General features: G+C 48.5%; 1 pseudogene across 1 annotated transcript in view; it reads right to left on the bottom strand.

Moving 5' to 3' along the window:
• The window catches only part of LOC146808486 (TRPM8 channel-associated factor 2 pseudogene), a 161,917-nt pseudogene extending 155,585 nt beyond the window's left edge, over positions 1 to 6,332 (bottom strand). Inside the window, exon 1 of the transcript XR_014968034.1 lies at positions 6,202 to 6,332. The product of XR_014968034.1 is annotated as a TRPM8 channel-associated factor 2 pseudogene (transcript). The remainder of the gene's footprint in view (positions 1 to 6,201) is intronic.
• Positions 6,333 to 19,750: the final 13,418 nt, after the last annotated feature.

The following is a 19,750-nucleotide window of genomic DNA, read 5'->3' as shown; positions in this document are numbered from 1 at the left end:
AGCATGGCCATCACCTTCTCCTCCCAGGGATGGTAGTGTACGGGTCTGCGGGGCGGCCCACCTCCAGTGATGTTGGTCTGGGCATGTTCTTCATTCATCTTCCTCTTGACCGCCCTGCGCAGATCGTACCACCTGGCTTGGCATTCATGCCTGATCCTTCGGATGGGCGCAACAGCATTCACCTTGTCGACAATCCTATGCCACATGGCAGATTTTTCAGCTATGCTGGTCTGTCTGACCAACGTTCCAAACAGCTGTGGCATACATGCGGTGCAGGGCTTGGGTGGGTCCATGCGGTGGGGGGCTGGGGGTACAGTACGTACATGCGGTGCAGGGTTTCGGTGCGTCCATGCGTTGGGGGGCTGGGGTTACAGTACATGCATGCGGTGCAGGGCTTCGGTGCGTCCCTGCGGTGGGGGGCTGGGGGTTCAGTACGTACATGCGGGCAGGGCTTCGGTGCATCCATGCGGTGGGGGGCTGGGGGTACAGTACGTACATGCGGTGCAGGGCTTCGGTGCGTCCATGCGGTGGGGGGCTTGGGGTACTGTATCTACATGCGGTGCAGGGCTTCAGTGCATCCATGCGGTGGGGGCTTGGGGTACAGTGCGTACATGCGGTGCTGGCCTTCGGTGCGTACATGCGGTGGGGGGGCTGGGGGTGCAGTGCGTACATGCGGTGCAGGGCTTCGGTGCGTACATGCGGTGGGGGGGCTGGGGGTACAGTGCGTACATGCGGTGCTGGCCTTCGGTGCGTACATGCGGTGGGGGGGCTGGGGGTGCAGTGCGTACATGCAGTGCAGGGCTTCGGTGCGTACATGCGGTGGTACGGCGCGTACATGGGGAGGGGGTACGGCGCGTACATGCGGGGTGATGCGCCTACAGGGGGGGTATGGCGCGTACATGGGGGGGTATGGCGCGTACAGGTGCGGGGCTGGGGTACAGTGCGGACAGGGGGGGTACGGCACGTACATGGGGGTACGGTGCATACATGGGGGGGTACGTCGTGTACATGGGGGCGGTACAGCGCGTACAGTTGCGGGGCTGGGGTACAGTGCGGACAGGGTGGTGTACGGTGCTGACATATTTGGGGGTGGGGGGACTGTACGCCTCGTACACGGGCATGAGTTTACCCGTGTACATGTGTGCTACTGCGTTGGCTCCGTATGGGACTTTTTACGTGCGATTCTGTATTCGGACGGACGGTCGGGATCGTACTTGCGCGCTTGGACTTGTGTTTTACGATTTGTAAGTGAAACTGTCCGGATCACTTTTGTACACTTTTCCCGACGATATTCGGACGTAGACACTTCCCGACGCGCGCTCGTAGACTTTTCCCAACACTATTTGTAGTTATTTCTCAGTTCCCAATCGTACTTGGCAGTTTGTACGGTACTTGTGCGACTCGTACGTAAATAAATACGGATACGAGTCGTACGGTAATTTTTTTTACCGGATCGGAATCGGCACCTATATGTATTAGTTATAATTTTAAACATTTTAAAACAATTTTAACTATGTGTTTTTTAATTATATGTTTTATTTACTTTATTTTACATTATTTTTTAAACATAAAAATACGATATTTTCAACAACGATATTTTTGACAATAATATTTTTTTTTGCTATTTTTGTACTTACCGTTATGTAGATAGGACTTCGATATTCTTGACATCGATATTTTTGTGTCGATATTTTTGTAGCTCAATATTCTGTCTGTCAATATGCTCTCAGTGATCCGCTTGAAGAATGACTTCAGGTCTACAAAGATCAGATAAGTGACCACTTCTTACCAGCCATATGCTTGAAGGTAATCATGTATAGGCGAACTGCTCGGGCCACAATTGCCTAGGCCATAACCTTCTTTGGGGCCGATTCTGATTTGGGTCGGAAAGCACTCCGACCGAGCCGGATCCGGAGTGTTTTCCGACCGAGCTGGAGGCCTGCAGTCCGACTGAGCGAGTACGATGCGGCCGTATGCTTCCGGACTCGGTTCGAACGGACTCCCATAGGAGTCAATGGGAGCCGGTCGAACGACGCGTACATGGGCTCCCATTGACTGAATGGGTACGTCGTGGACATGTGCGCCCCTTACAGTGGGTACGCGTCGGTGCCATCCGCACCGTACATGCCTGTGTTGGGGTCTCCCCCTGTGTCCGAGTCGTAGGGCTGCAGGTGTCAGGGGGTCCGACAGGGACCTCCAAAGGCAACCACCCGGACGTTTTGCGAGCCGGACACTCCGGCTCGCACAGGCTGTCCGACGCATGCATCGTACTGGCTTGGTCGTAAATCGCATCCATTGCACGCCACGGTTAGCTTCCGACCGAGACGTACGGAGCAGTTCGGACCCGGAAACTACTCGGTCTGTGAATTTCACGTAGCTCGCATCGTACTTGCTCGCTCATACAGCTGTAGGAGTCGGACGGAAAACACGCGTACAGCTCGTAGTTTTTCCGGCATGGATCGGAATTGGCCCCTTGGTGTCCATCCAGCCTGAAATCTATTGCAGTTTATCTTCAAACTCCTCAGAACAAGTTTACACAGGAAACAGATGCGAGAATAAAAACTGTGATAAAAAAACTGTTAACATTGCAAATTCTAAGAGAAATGATGTGTAGTGTCTGCAGCTCACCTGTGATGGCAACAAAAAAACAAGCTGAAAATTGAGGATCTATAAAAGGGTAATAAAATTGTAGTTCCATGTTGCCTTGTGGTACCGAATCTTGCTGTGATTTTGTTTTAGATTCCTGCAGATTAGTACAAAATCATCGACTCGTGCCAAGCATTCTTTTCCATTATCCTTCCTGAAGATAGACAATATCTGTTTGTATTCAGACTCCTCCATGAAGTCCTGGTTCGGTGTCATACCCCTCAAGGTATACGGAAGGCCCATCAACCTTTAGTCAGGATACTTTTACCTTGACTTCATGTCATTCTCTTGCTGCATTTGGGTTGAGCCTTATGCAGATTACCTATTTGATTATTATGCATATTATTTTCGCCTTCTCTAGTGCACCTTGAATTATTGAATAAACCTTTATAGTTTGTGTTTTACTACTTCCTCCAGGGGATTTATTTCTTTTGAATGCTGATTTTCATATTGTGTTTGGGTGCCTTTTGGGGACACACTGTCTCATACCTGCTTGAAGTTTCACATCGTCCCTGATCCTGCCTAGCAATGATAGCAATGAGTGAGTTCGTTTTCTGCTAAAGAGGTAACTTACAACTCACAGTTTTTCATCTCGTTTGGTTAGTGAAGTGGGAAAGGTGCCTGTTGCAGAGAAGTGTTTATAAACTGCAGGCCAATGGAACAGAAAATACTACGAAAGATCAGTGTCTTTACTCAATGCAACCTAGGCACATTGATTTATTTAGTACAGAGATAGTTCATTGTATTAGACACCTATACTGACCACTGAGTGTAACCTCTAGGTCATAGGTTCTCTTGGAATCTGAATCAGATTTATTGTGCAATTATTTAAAGTTACTACAATAAATTACAATGACACTGACATCCTTGCAAACTGGAAATACGAAAAACCCCTTCACCATAAAACTTCAATCCATTGTCCTCCACTGGCATTTAAAGGTTTAGATACCTGTAGGTGCAATAAACCCCCCTGATGGCTCCAGGTAACTATTGAAACCATGAATACCTGCTGGATAGACACACTCTTATGGAAGTATGTTATGATGGTTGGTTTATGCACCCACTGAAGACTTCACTTTTACATTTGAATTCTGTCCGATTTGTCCCACCTGAGCCATCTTGTCATCCATGCACCCAAAGGGTGCACAGGAACCTGAGACAAGTACCAGCACTATTTAACCTTGTCAAGACCCTGAAACACTGTATGAATGAAACATATGGAGTAACTACCTACTCAATAATCCAGAAAGCTCTCTGGGCTTCAAATGTGGTAGGTAAGTATTATATATTATCAATACACAGTGACAGCTCCCTCATTAGAGTGTACAAAAAAGGGATAGATGGGATGCTTAAATTAACCCCAGCCACAGGTCAATCCTCAGGGCTGCATCCCAGTCTATTGTTAATATGCACACTCTGCAACCTCAGATTGGACCTAGTCATAAGCAAATCAGTCTTGACCCTGCTTCAGTAAGAACAGTCTAGCCAAAACCAAGGTGCACCCGTTCGAAGATCATAGACTACCTCAAGGGTTGGAGGTGTTGCAAAGGAGGGGGTGTTAAGAGGCTGAAGAAGTTGGGGGAAGACCTGGGGGAAGAGTGATACATGAAGAGCATGGGGAAACCCAACAATACACAAGGTTAAGAGGAGCGAGAAAGTAGGGGAAAGAGGATGTAGAGCACTTCCTGAGAGGGGCCTGAATCACATGGAATTGAGGGGGACCAGGAACTTACCAATGGGCCTCTCAAGGAAATGAGGAGTATGAGAGCAGCTGTGGGCGGTGGTGTGGAGAAGGATAAACCATCCACAAAGAGAAGAGGAGGTTGAAGAGTACAAGAGCTGGTGTGGGCGGTGGTGTGAAGAAGGCTCAACCAGCGACAAGGAGAAGAGGGGGTTGAAGAGTGCAAGGGCAGCTGTGGGCGGTGGTGTGAAGAAGGATCAACCAGCGACAAGGAGAAGAGGGGGTGGAAGAGTACAAGAGCAGCTGTGGGCGGTGGTTCGGAGAAGGTTCAACCAGAGATAAGCAGTAGAGGGGTTTGAAGAGTATGAGAGCAGGTGTGGGCGGTGGTGCGGAGAAGGTTCAACCAGAGACAAGCAGTAGAGGGGATTGAAGAGTACAAGAGCTGGTGTGGGTGGTGGTGTGAAGAAGGTTCAACCAGCGACAAGGAGAAGAGGGGGTTGAAGAGTACAAGAGCTGGTGGTGTGAAGAAGGATCAACCATCCACAAAGAGAAGATGAGGTTGAAGAGTACAAGAGCAGGTGTGGGAGGTGGTGTGAAGGAGGTTAAACCAGCAACAAGGAAAAGAGGGGTTTGAAGAGTAGAAGAGCTGGTGTGGGCGGTGGTGTGAAGAAGGTTCAACCAGCGACAAGGAGAAGAGGGGGTGGAAGAGTACAAGAGCTGGTGTGGGCGGTGGTGTGAAGAAGGTTCAACCAGCGACAAGGAGAAGAGGGGGTTGAAGAGTGCAAGAGCTGGTGTGGGCGGTGGTGTGAAGAAGGCTCAACCAGCGACAAGGTGAAGAGGGGGTTGAAGAGTGCAAGAGCAGCTGTGGGCGGTGGTGTGAAGAAGGTTAAACCAGCGACAAGGAGAAGAGGGGGTTGAAGAGTGCAAGAGCTGGTGTGGGCGGTGGTGTGAAGAAGGCTCAACCAGCGACAAGGAGAAGAGGGGGTTGAAGAGTACAAGAGCAGGTGTGGGCGGTGGTGTGAAGAAGGCTCAACCAGCGACAAGGAGAAGAGGGAGGAGAAGTTCGAGAACTGGTGTGGGCAGTGGTTGAGAAGGGTCAACTAGAAAAAATGGGATGAGGAGGAGGAAGTGTATGGGGGAGAGAGGAAGAGCAGGAATATTGGAATGAGAAGGAAAGGACCATGGAGGCCAAGGACCACAGTTGGCAAGTCTCAGAAGTCATGTGCTCTTTTGAAAATGTAAGTGGAAAATGTGCAGCAAAATGCAGTTTCAGCCCATATTTTTAAAATGTTCTCGTGGTAGAAGCCCTATCCCTCGAACCCTCCTTGCAGCCTGTCCCTCTGCTTTGTTTACTCCCTCATTGACATAGGTTGAGTGTTACTAAGGCCCTATTTTCAAAGATCAGCTGCTACCTCTGTCAGTACAACACAACACAACACAATACAACACAGTACAATACAGCACAAAACTATACAACAGCAAATGTCACCATAATTACAGCAACAGCGATAACTTAAATAAATGTGATTAGATGACACCAGTAATTATGGCAGCCATCATCAATGGAACGTGAATAGTATGAACACTATTCGTGCAGCTAACAACAATACTTATGACACAAATAAATTCAACAAAAACATAAATGGAGTGCACTCATGGTAGGGTTCACAACCCCCCCCCCCCCCCCCACGACCCCCTGGCCCAGCTGCACCCTCTGCATCCCTACAATAGGTAGTAAGCCCCGCAAAATGACATGGGTCCAGGTAGAAATGAGATCACTTACACCGCTTGAGCAGAATTAGCACCTAGCATTGGTAGGCATGGTGTCTGCCCTCCTTCTAGGGTTCCCCTGCTCTGGGCACCCTCACACTCACCTGTTGGGGTGGGGTAGGCAGACTACCGTGCCAGACGTGCAGTGCCCAGAAGTGAGGAGATGAGACTTGGGGCTCTCGTGAGCAGAGTGTGAACTGCCCAGCACGCAGTGGTGTTTAGTGTGGAGAGGAGCTGTCAGGTGTGCAGTAGTGGTCAGTACAAAAGAGGAGGACATTTATAGTCAGACTAAATTATGTTAAGCAGCTTCTCAGGAATATTCTCACACAGCCTCCCCCATGGAGTCTATTTGCAGCAGTAAAAAGTCAGGCCTTGTTTGCTTTGATCTTGAAATGCAAACTAACGCTGCAAGTCACTGGCATCCATCCTCATGACAGTAATCAGCTGCCAACAGCCTGGGGGGCCAGAGAGTCCACAGCAAGGATATCTTCTAGGAACGCTAATACCACATAGTTGTAAAACTACTGGCATCCCTTGTGCAGCATCACCTGTTAACCATGGGCGCGTCATAGTGCTGTTGCCGGGATCCACCAAGTTTTCCTTTCTAAACGTTTCTTCAGACATTGTTCTGTATGTGATTTCTTTTAGCATGCTCGTTTCTTTATCCAAGGATTCCTCAGCTTAGCCCAGTAGCAGTGAGGTGCTGGAATCTCCATTTAAAAGGCTTTCTCTGCCATCTCGACCACATGGTCTGTTTATGGCTTGGTTGCCAACATTGGCCATTCTTAGCTTGTCAGTCATCAGCATTCATGTTTTACTCAAAAACCCAGCAAAAAACGTGTTGTAGCTAAAAATTCCAGAACTGGTGGAAGGTCCTATACATGACATGGAACCCCTCCCCAGCTAAGTTTTAACATTTTGCAAAGGGTCAATTTAGAGTTTGGCGGATAGGGGAGTGGTCTGTTTGTCTCACTTGACAGAAAACGTACTCTGATGGCACACTGGAGTGGGTGTTGACCCTGTGAGAAATTGGGTTGTTGGTTGACTGACCTGCCCTATTCAAGCAACAGCCACAATCCCTGGTAGGGTGAACCACAAAAATAAAAGTCGCTAAATTAACCTGTGCTTAACCCTCGGTACCCTGGGCAGCCTTCCACAAAAATCAGTCGAAACACAACACAAGAAAAATCCCTCACCAATTTGAAAAAATAGAGTACATTTTATTAAATTGTTTGACACCAAAAAAAAAACAATCAATAGAACTGTAGTTATACATTTTTAAAGGTTTTTGTAAAAACTTGCACCTAAAAGATCTAAACACCAACTGCAGAGACCAGGTCAAAGTCGAAAAAAATGGCAGACCACGGTGGAACTCGGTTCAGATGCAAGAAGGGGATTGGGCCCGGTCCGCGCTTACCTTCGGCCTTAGAGGAAAGTTTGAGAAAAATGTTCTGGGAAGGTAAAGTTCTGCAGGACAAGGTGTATGAGGAGGGAGCGTCGTCATCAGGGAGCTTTGGCTCGAGATAGCGGTGAAGATTTCTGCATTCAGACTTAGGGCCTGATTATGAGCCTGGCGGTCGTAAGACCACCAGACTCATGGTGGCGCAGGGGTGGCGGTCCACCTTTTTGCTGATTAGAACTTTGAAAGTCGGATTGCTGGGGCAGCCGGCTGCACCAGTGAACAGTTGCCACAATGCAAGATGCTGACAGGGGACTGGCGCAGTCCGACTCAGCATAATATGAGTTCGGCCACCACCAGCATTTCATGGTGCAAGCCCACCATCAAAAGGCTGGTGGTGGAGGAAAAAAGTGCCCCCCGTCATGGGGGTAAATTCAGGGGGGCACAACATGTGCCCTCTTGCCTGTATTCCCACAAAGTTCCAGCACTGTATGGATGTCGACGTCCATGCCGTGCTGGAACTTCTTTGCCATTCTCATTGCGGTTCCTCTTTTCTAGGCACCGCCATGGGAAAGGCAAAAGACCGCCGGCCGTAAACTCGCCCTTGTATGGGTTTGACGCAGCAGAGGCAGCATTGCACCAATGTGCCAAACTCGTAAGCAGGCCCTTACTTTCTTTTTAGGAAGTTGAAAATCTCCAGCGGGACGAGGCAGAGGGCTGTAGCCAAAGACAGTTCCACGAGGCCAGAGACCCCTTTGGTGAAGGATTGCTGAACAGGATTTACTGTTGTGGAAAAGATTGTACCGGAAGAAGTAGAAAAATCAATCTGACCCGTGATGCACCTTGGGTGAAAATATGCGAGCAGGTTGATCTCAGGCCTAAAAATTTCAAAGTCCTCAGTTTGGGGTTTTGGCCATCAGAGCACATTTAGCACCACAACTAAAGGTCCAGGACTGGAGAGGCAGCACTTGGGGATTTAGGACTCACTCTGTTTGGTTACAGACATGGGTTATAGATGGTGGGAGCCTTATTTGTCCCTGTGGCTCTGAACAGGAGACCAGCAAACTAGCCTTGGAGTCATTCTGATAGTCCAGGGTGCAGGTATAATGGCAGGGCTCAACAGCAGGGCTGAACTCAGAAGGTTCAAGGCAGGCTCCAGACAGCAGGGCAGTCCTTTCATGTACAGCAGCAGTCTGACAGAGTGCACAGCAAATCACAGTAGGTAGACCTCTGAGAGTCCTTCCGCAGGACCACAAATGGACTGAAGAGCGCGTGTTAGGGTACTATTTTGATGCCTGGTGCCATTCCTTCTGGTAGTTGGGAGAAACTTCTAGAAAGGTTCTTTGAAGTGCATGGGATTTCCTGACTCCCCTGGCTTTAAGCCTGCTGCAGATACGTTGCGTAAATTCAGGGCACACCCTATTCAGTTGCAAGTGGGGCTGTGCTCAGCTCATCCTCCATCCTCCCAGCAGTTGGCACATCTGTAACTGTCACTTACACCCAGTCATGTGACCGAAGACAGGCTGCAGGCACAAAATGGCTAAGGGCAGGAAAATGCCAACTTTCTAAAAGTGCCATTTCCAAAATTGTAATTAAAAACCCGACTTTACCAGTAAAGAGGATTTTTCATCACAATTTCATATATACCAAATATGAACTGGTTACCTGGTCAAAAGTTAGCGCATAGGAAATGTAATAAGGCAACCCAATTTTATCTTATGGGATAGGTAGGCCATACAGTAGAGAAACAAATGCAGGCGATTTTCACTACCAGGACATGTAAAACTTAAATGTACATGTCTAAGCTCTTAATTGCAATGTACCCTGCCTATGGGCTGCCAAGGGCCTACCTTAGGGGTGACGTATATGTAATGAAAGGGGAGTTTAAGACTTGGCAAGAGGGTTATAATGCCAAGTCCCATCGGCAGATTAAAACTGCATTCATGATGCAATGGCAGGCCTGCGACATGTTTTAAGGTGCTACTTCAGTGGGTGGCAAAACAAGTGCTGCAGGCCCACTAGTAGCATTCATTTTACAAGCCCTGGGTGTATGGTATATCACACCACAAGGCACTTATAGGTTTATTAAGTAGGTCAGTCAGGTGTGAGCCAGTCAATCAATATTTAGGTGAGTGAGCACAATACCTTTAGCACTGGTTACCAGTGGTAAAGTGTACAGAGCCCGAAGGCCAACAAAGCAAATTGTTATCACAAACATGGAGGTAAGTAGGCAAACCATTTCAGGGAAGATCATCCTAAGGCTGAAATGTCTAACACAAGTCCCCCAGATGTCTATGGAGAGAACTACCCAACCTCCTGGGAGTTCTCATCACTAAGGCAGAACAACCTGGATAGACCATCAGCACTGTAGTAGTCTAACCTAGGACAGTGTTCCACCAGAAAGTACATTCCCTGTAGGGAGATGGACCACCTCAACAAATTTGGATTCTCACCCCTCATTTGCACTAGCCACCTGAGGGGCCTGTCGTCTTTCTGAGTCCAGATGTGAGTCCCAGACAAGTACGCTCTCAGCTTTTTCATTGCGCAGACCACAGCAAAGACTACTCTGCACTTAACCTCTGTTCCCTGGGAAGTGCGTCTTGCTAAAGCACCAAGCCAGTTGTTCGAGTAAGTAGCTACTCTGTTTGTTGCATATATTTGAATAAGTGTTTGAAGGAGTTTACCGGCCCAATTCAGCTCCCCTCCCCGCTTCTGCCTCCCAGCTGCCCAGCCCACCCTGACCCCTACTTAATGGCGGCCACTGTGGGGACAGGCGAGCAAGACCACTAACTCATTGTCAATGAAATGGTTTCCCCTGAGCCCCTGCACTCTCGAGTGTTGGTGTTCCAGGCCCTCCTCCACCCGCAGGTTTTACCAGCGCCTCATCCCTAGTGGTCCAGTGGACCTCTGTCTCCTTTTTCTCGCTCCGCTACGTTTCCACTTGTTTTTACCCTCTTCTCTTTTCTGCTTGGCTGCACTTTTCTGCTTTTTGCCTTATTCCTCTTTATTTCCTTCTATTTCCATTATTTCCTCTTGTTCCTTTTATCCCCTCTTTCCCACCTGCTCTCCCCACCGCTGCTGCCCCCGCGGCCCCTCCACCCCAGCACGACCAGTGCGACCGGCCCAATCCAGCTCCCTCCCTGCTCCCACCTCCCAGCTGCTCAGCCCTCTCCGACCCCTACTTAATGGCGGCCACGCGCAGTGGGCATGCCACTGTCATGCCAAAGGCACTCCAAAGGCAAGCCCGTCCGCTACCCGACTGCAACCAGTGCCAGGAACCCTGGCCCTCCGCGACGCCAATGCTACGATCCAACGACACTCCACGCACTCAACCCAGGCCACAACAACAACAACTGCAAGCTAGCATCACCAGCTGACACCCACGGAACCATCAGCAGTCACTGATGCCGGCTCACCTACAGCACCACCAAGAACACAGACCCAGCACAACCCGCCCACAAGAACACTACCGAACCAAAGACCCTGCAATGCATCGCCATTCCACAAGGATACAAGATCTCAAGGAAGGACCGCCCCAACCGCCCGGGAGGAGGAAACACCATTGTCTACAAATCCATCCTCCTCCTGAGCACACTCCCCGACGAGCCCACAGACCTGATGGAACACTTTCACTTCAAGAATCTGACCAGCCCTACCACCACCCTCCAAGGAACCCTCATCTACCGACCCCCCGGGCACCGCGGAGCTTTCGCCAACTCCATCACGGACATCATCTCCCCGCAAGCCATCGCATCAACCAGCTACACCCTGCTGGGAGACCTCGACAACCAACTGGACCCCAACACCATATCCCTCCTGGACAACCTCCACAACATTGGACTCCGCCAGATCGTAACCGAACCCACGCACTCAGCAGGACACACCCTCGACCCCCTCTTCACAACAGGAAACTCCATCACCTTCAGCCACTCGAATGGGCTGACCATCAAGGCGTCTACTTCACTGTCGGAACCCCCACCATCCACAGACACCAGCACCTGCTCCCACGAAGAAACTGGACCAGAATCACCGACGATCAGCTCACCTCCTCACTCAGCAACTCCACCCCTACCTTCGCAGAAAACGACGACCCCCAACACAGCTGCCCGAAACCTGCACAGATGGATCTCCAACAGCACCAATACCTTAGCCCCCCTCAAGTAAAACAACAACACCCACGCTAAGAAAGCCAGATGGTTTACCACCAAACCTCGAGAGTCCAGACGCACTTGCTGCCGACTCGAAAAGGCCTGGAGGAACACCAAATCCACAGAAGCCCACAACAACTTCAGGGCAGCCATCAACGCCCACCGCCAACTCATCAGAAAAACTAGAAAAAAAGCGATTGAAGACAGAATCTCCACACATGCACACAACAGCAAAGAACTCTTCAGCATCTTCGCCCAACCCACCCGCGAATCTTCTGACATCCCTCCCTCACAAGACCTCTGCGACAAACTCAGCACCTTTTTCCACTACAAAATCAAGAGCATCTACGACAACTTCGACGAAGACAACCAACACACTGAATCACCCCGGAACCCAGCGATTGGTAACTGGACAGCCCTCATCACCGAAGACACACTGAAGTTTATGAAGACAATCCACTTCGGGCTCCCACAGGCCCCTGCCCCCACCACATCTTCAACAGAGCTGCCGACACCATCGCACCCATGCTCTGCCACACCATCAACTGCTCCTTGGCGTCTGCCTCTTTCCTCGATGACTGGAAACACACCGAGGTCAACCCACTCCTAAAGAAACCCTTGGCGGAACCCCCGACCTCAAAAACTGCAAACCCATCTCCCTGCTCCCGTTCCCAGCGAAAGTCATTGAGAAAGCTATCAACAGCTAACTCGCCACCTTCATCGAAGAGCACAACATCCTCAACTCCTCCCAATCCAGCTTCAGAAAAAAACACAGTACGGAAACTGCCCTCCTCTCCCCAACAGATGACATCCGCACCCTACTGGACAAAGGAGAAACAGTAGCCCTCATCCATCTCAACCTCTAAGCAGCGTTCGACACAGTCTCTCACCGCACCCTAATATGCAGATTCCATGATGCAGGGATCCAGGACAAGGCCCACAACTGTATCCGCTCCTTCTTCTCTGGCAGAACGCAGCGGGTCAGACTTCCCCCTCTTCTCTTGTACCCTACACCAACCACCTGCAGAGTCCCCATGGGTTCTTCCCTCACCCCTACAATCTTCAACGTCTACATGGCTCTGCTAGCCCCCATCGTCAGAACCTATGGACTCAACATTGTGTCATACGCATCCGACACCCAACTCATCCTCTCCCTATCCAACGAACCCAACACCACCAGACACAACTTTCGAGAAGGCATGGAAGCCCTCGCCAAATGGACGAAAAACAGCTGACTACAACTAAACACTAACAAAACAGAAGTACTCATCATGGGCCCAAACCGCGATGCCTGGAACTTCACCTGGTGGCCCCCCACCCTCGGAATCTGCCCACCCCCACGGACCACACACGCAACCTGGGAATCATCCTTGACTCCGAGCTCAAAATGGACCGCCAGATCAAATCCGTCTCGTCCTCCTGCTTCCACACCCTTGCCTCCTCCATTAGACCTTCAAATGGATCCCCCTTGAACACAGGAAGACCGTCACTCACGCCCTGGTCACCAGCAGACTCGACTACGGCAACGCACTCTACGCCGGAACAAACAAAACCCTCACCCGCAAGCTACAGAACATCCAGAATGCCGCCGCAAGACTGGTCCTCAACCTGCCAAGACACTGCTACATCTCCCAGCACCTCCGCACACTCCACTGGCTCCCCATTGAGGCTAGAGTCACCTTGAAGAAGCTCACCCACGTACACAAGGCCCTCCACAACACCGGACCAGCATACCTGAACAGCTGACTAAAATTCCACGCACCCCGAAGGACCCTACGATCAGCCCTGCTCTCTTACGCCGTGGTCCCCCGCACCAGAGAGACCAGATCAGGAGGCCGTTCCTTCTCCTTCCTCTCAGCCAGAGCCTGGAACGCACTTCCGCCCCACCTCAGACAGACAACATCGCTCCCCATCTTCGCAAGAAACCTCAAAACCTGGCTCTTCGACAGACCCCCTCCTTGATGGCCCGGAACCTGCAGCCCCCCACCCCCAGCGCCTTGAGACCCTTACAGGTGAGTAGTCGTGCTTAACAAATACCTGATTGATTGATTGATTGATTGATTGATTGATTGATTTACCACTGGTGTCCTAGGCCCACTATGATATTGTAGCCATAATTGAATTTCCAGGAACACTCCATTAGAACTTGACTCAAAATGGTAGAGCAGTCCAAGGTTTAATCAAGAGGTTTATAAATGCTAGACACTAAAGGCATGATTATGAGTCTGGCGGTCCACAGACCGCCAGGCCTGTGGGGTGCGGCCGTGGCAGTCTCCTGAATGCTCTATTACAACTAGGGTTTTCTTTGGTGGTGGTGCAGCGGAGAAGAGGCAGAAATATACTGGTCGGGACCACTGCAGTCCCGCCAAGTAAATTACAAGATTCCTGGCTGCCATGGTTTTCATGGCGGTTCCACCACCATGAAAACCGTGGTGGAGAGGAAAGGTGCCTCACGCCATGTGGATTCACACAGGGGGGGCAAACTCACCCCAGTGTGCAGGCACACTAGTTCCTGCACGGAATGGTCTTTACAGTTCATGTGGTGCAGGAACTGTTTTTGGCATTCCCAATGCGATGCCCATTTTCTCAGTGACCCCCATGGGAACGTAAAACCAAGCCCGCCAGGCATGAGAAACACTCGTAATCTGGCGGGCAGCCCGACCACGGGTTTAGTGGTGTGGCAGCGGGGCAGACCCAGCAGCGCACCGCCAAACTCGTAATCAGGCCCTAAGAGAAGGTAAAACAAAACAGTACCCCTTAATTATCAAATGTGCAATCAATTGTTTACTTTTTACTTTTTATGAAAAGAAAAGTAGTTTATTGCATATAAAGTTATATTCCACACACAACCTAAGAATCCACAAAGCCATTCAGCACTCTGTAGCTCCTTTCCTGTCATGGATCTGAACATAAAGGTGATTAAAGGACCTAGACAGTAAGTGCTAAAAGTTCCATTAATACTGGAGTCTATGGAACCTGCAAGTATATGGAGATGTGTTTTATCACTTCCCAACTTTGTAAGCTCAGAATCAGATTGATTTTGCAATCACGAAAGCTTAGAGAACATAGAATATTTAATTCAATCGGAAAAGTTCACACATTAGGCTAATGACTTGGTCCACTAAAGACAAAGCACGTTGCAACGTGTAAGCACTACACTTATTCATTGGTGTACCAAGTGTGTCATGGGCCCTAGTGCAAAGAAGGAAATGGACCTCTGGCTGCTTTTTGAACTCTGAAAAACAGCATTAATCAGGGTTCAATGGGCCCTCATCCCTCTGGGCCCCAGTGTCACTGTACCAGCTGCACCAATGCAAGCTACACCCCTGCACGCGTTACCGTTCAATATGAGCATCAGTCAGGCACGGGCCAGGTTGATGTATGGAAACGTATGCCTTTGTGAACTCTATGGGGATTCATAGCACTTACTATCTCTGCTGAGGTATTGTAGTGCTTTACACTAGTGCACATGCTGCTCCTGAACCTAAGGTCAGGGGTTAATCCAGTGATCATTGCTACAGTTGGTTATTGGGATTAGTCTTGGGCCCCCCAACAGACCCTTCCTTGCATTCACACCACTGTCTTTGTGGTAAATTACATTATTAGGAACCAGATGTGAACATTAGTGGATGGCGCACGAGTTCATGAAGATGATTGGTGGGATTAGAAAATGAGCTAGAAGAGATTAGATACAGCTGAGTGCAGGACAAGCCCTGGCCTTTGAGAGGAGATGCAGGGAATTTGAAGAAACAGAATAATTATGATTAGGGCTCCCGGTTTTATGGTATTTATTTTTGGGACATTTCCGTCTGTATTCATCCATATTTATTTTTGGCAAATTTCATCTGTTTTTATCCATATTTATTTTGTTCTCTGTGAAAAAATGAAGCTGAAATTAGTATATTTCCACATTTATTTAACTGGTAAATATGCACTCATGCTTGAATGAGTGCCAGGTTTCAGTGCTGTGAACACCCGCTGAAGGTATATCAATGAAAACATGCAAATTTCAGTATCAGTCTTTTGTATATCTACTGATGTTAAAGCCTCTTTACTAATATCCCTTTCTTTTTTAACCCCCTTTCCTATCAATCAAACCAGCTATTGGCTTGGCAGTCATGACAAACAGAGTTTAGAATTACTTAAAAAACAACACAATTTCTGTTTTTATCCACATTTAAAAATAAATTCAGACACAAAAATAAATGTTTTCTGTCTGTATTTATCTGTAAAAATAAGTAAAAATGGAAAACAGGTAGCCCTAATTATGATGAAGGCGAACATGCCCATGATGTAGAGAATGGTTGAAATGAGAAGGTCATTGAAAGAAAAAAGGAAAGATGACAATCGGATGGTTTAATTTAATGTCAACATTTTCTTGCTGGATTTTAGGAAAAAGAGTAGACTTTCGAGATAGCATGCCCTGAGAGAATGAAGCAAGAAACGTCATTATTTGCATGTGAAATAGCTGTATGTTAGGTTCTATTGGTAGGCCCTAGAATCAGTGAACAGAGGGTCCACTGTTGGCTATCGCTAGACCACTGATTCAGCAGAAGATCAGCTCATGGGTTAGGAGTGTGAAGTAATGGCTTGACACATACATAGGGATAGCTTTAGGTGGTGTTTGAAAGAAGCAGTAGCCTCGTGATACTATCAGAGACTACACATGGTAAATAATGCAAACAATGAAAAGGTTATTCTGCGAATCCGGGAGCGGATGTCTTATGATGTTTACCCTTAAAGGTTGCTTCACTGTATTAATTACCAAAGCAAAGTAGAATCCATTTGAAGGCCCTTGTTTAGCATGAGACAGGATGGGGTTAGAATAACTTCCCAAGCAATGGAAGTGTATTGCCTGTGCTCCTGTAGCTGGATGGAGGAGACCCAGGCACTGCAATGAGGAGGAAGAGACCAGGCAACATGTGGAAACCCCATGAAGACTTGTGTTTAACAAGAAGATGTAGCTGGAGGGAGGAGACCCAGGCACTGCAATGAAGAGGAAGAGACCAGGCAACACGTATAAACCCCATGAAGACTTGTGTTTAACAAGAAGATGTAGCTGGATGGAGGAGACCCAGGCACTGCAATGAGGAGGAAGAGACCAGGCAACATGTGGAAACCCCATGAAGACTTGTGTTTAACAAGAAGACATAGCTGGAGGGAGGAGACCCAGGCACTGCAATGAAGAGGAAGAGACCAGGCAACACGTATAAACCCCATGAAGACTTGTGTTTAACAAGAAGATGTAGCTGGAGGGAGGAGACCCAGGCACTGCAATGAAAAGGAAGGGACCAGGCAACACGTAAAAACCCCATGAAGACTTGTGTTTAACAAGAAGATGCAGATTTGTCTTCCTGAGCAAAGTCATCCAGCAAATGGCAGGGGTGGGACTGCAGGTTCTGTTTTACAAGATGAGGAAAAGTAGAAGAGTGCTCATTTTTGTGGTCAGCCCCTCCCCCCCCCAAATAGCCAATGTTTGCTTCAATGCTGATGGTTATGACTCTGGATGTGCACTGGAACCTGATGCCCAGGTCCCAATGCCAGTGATCTCCCCAAAAACTGTTGATTGTAAATTGGCAATGCCAACCACTAGTAGGTGGCACCAGGGGTAACCAGGGAATGGGCAGTAAAGGGGTCCCCAAGGCTTGCAGCACTTTCTGTGCCACCCTGAGGGACCCAAGTAAAAAGCCAGTGGGCTCCCATACGAGAGCATTACCAGATGGGCAACCTGCCTAACTAAGGTGTGTCCTTGTAGCCGGTTTTACCCTTTGATGCTGGTCAACACGCTAACCGATCATGCGCTACTCCTAATGCGCCTTTTCCAACATTTTGTCAGCTGGGTATTTGCTCTCCGGTGCACACTCTCCACACTGTCTTTCCCAACGAAACCATGGGTGAAGTTGCATATGCCAGTCGAGATATTTCACAACACGCTGTTCATCACACTCCGTAAGGAACCCCTAGATGGCTGTTTTTCTGTGTCCGGATCACTCATGGTTAAGTCATCACCACTAGTGAGGTTTTATTCCTGCACTCAATAATGTTGAGTAACCTTTACCTTGTACTTTTTACTTATTTTTTCATTTTTAAATCCACAACATACACCAACATGTGTTTTTATCTACACAAAAACAATGAGAACTGCTCACATCGCTCCTTGGTGATTTCTGGTCAAGCCAAATTAATTTACAGTTTCTTTACATGCACATACGTGACATCATGCCTCACAGATGTGCTGTTATACTTGACTAAGCTCCCTTCCTAGCAATATCCATGGTATTACAATGCAGTTTATCTATTACAATGATGTTCACCATATATGAAGTGCGGTCACATGATGTCGTAAAACAGACATGGACTGCACTTCCCCCTGTCCGGGCATAGAAACAAATAAAGCAGGCATGCCTTTTTAAATAGTATCGCAGCACCTTCATACATGTTTTTAGCTGTACAGGTTCCCTGACACTCAGCCGTTTTGTATTTCCAGCCATTCTACCTACCAATGCGTGCTGGCGTGAAGGGAAGGAAAGCGCCCAGCGCCGCTGACCCTGTCAATACTCCTTGAAGGTGGAGCCCCCTTCTTCAGGGTTCTTCAAACGGTATGTCTACCATGTCACTCCCAGTGCTTCTCTCCAACTGATACTATGTATTAAAAAGTCTTTCTGATATACATGGGCCATCAGCAAGCATGTTTTGTTTAAAAAAATAATTTAATTTATGAAGCAGTCTTGGAAGACTAGCATGAATTCCCACCTTATGCTCTCTATTTTATGCATGGCCCCACACACGTGCAGTTCCTGCCCTGAGGAAGACCTTTCCTAGAATTATCCAGGAGCCACAAAAAGGTCCCAACGCACCGGTGTGTATATATAAATGTAGCCAGGAGACAGTTATTCCCCAAAATATGAAGAAGAAATCAAATATGTGAGAGGCAAAGAGAGTATTGATACCTCTATGATCAGCAGAATGAACTCCGACCACTAGGGGCCATATGGTACGTTTGGGACCTTAACTCTGAGGGTCATAAGATGTCCCCAGCTGAGGGAACTGTGTATCCTTTGATGGTTATCATTAAAACTACTTCACAATGAGTACAATGTGTGAATATATCTGCTGGACACTTATAAATGTAAAGCTATGCATGTAGTTATGTAGCAATTTTGTATCAAATGTATATTGTGTACATATTTCTTTTTGGATGTGATGTTCTTGTAAAATTGACACCATTGCGTAGTATTTCTCTGTCACATATTATATAATACATTAATGGTGGTGTCTGAAGTAAAGATACAAGTGAACAACTAGAGAGTAAGAAAATGGAACAGGTATTTGTCCCTTTCCCCGAGGAATATGCAAAAACAATGTGGACAAGTCCTTAACGGGTTATGGTCATTGTTGCTGACTTTCACCCTGGTAGAGGAACGCAGACAACCAGTGGTTGTCCTAGGAAACCCCTCACCCACCTACCTAGTAGGTGGCCTGCTTCATCATTGGGGTCCAGCTGGATTGCCGAGTGCATTCCAGCTATCCTTCAACGCCTGATTTACAGTGGAGCGGATTCTGGTGAAAAGTGAAGTGCTAAGTGAAGTGTGAATAAATGATAAAAATGTCTCTAGGAAATACCCTTATAAAAGTTTTAATAGAAGGGTCCTAGGACCTGAGTAAAAACATAGGGGTCTATTATGATGGCGGGTGGATGGCCGCCGACTATATGGCGGTGGCAACCCCCGGGCCGGCGGCGGCTATCCGCCCGTGGTCGGAACCCGTAAAACCGCCAGTTCGATTACCATCGCGGTCATGACCACGGTTCTCCACCGGTTGGTGTCCGCCCGCTGCCCAAGCGGGCGAAGCTGGACTGTGACAATGCATGCATATCAGGGCCAGGCACCGCTGGCACGATTATGATGCGTGCGGTAGCCAGCCTCTCCGCTGCAGTGAAACCGCCATGAAAAGGGCAGCGGAGAATGTCTTTGGGGCCCATTGCGGGCCCCCAATGTGTGGGGGGGTGGGTGCACTGGGGGGTACCCCCTACATTTCCCTGTACCGGGTGGCAGGTACTGTGCAGTGCCTGCCACGCAGTGCAGGGAAATGCAGGACATGCTCCTT

Source organism: Triturus cristatus, chromosome 8 (genome assembly GCF_964204655.1).
Source record: "Triturus cristatus chromosome 8, aTriCri1.1, whole genome shotgun sequence".
In the NCBI taxonomy this organism is placed as follows: Eukaryota; Metazoa; Chordata; class Amphibia; order Caudata; family Salamandridae; genus Triturus; species Triturus cristatus.
The sequence above is the reverse complement of the archived record's forward strand: the minus strand, read 5'-3'. Positions and strand labels throughout refer to the sequence as shown.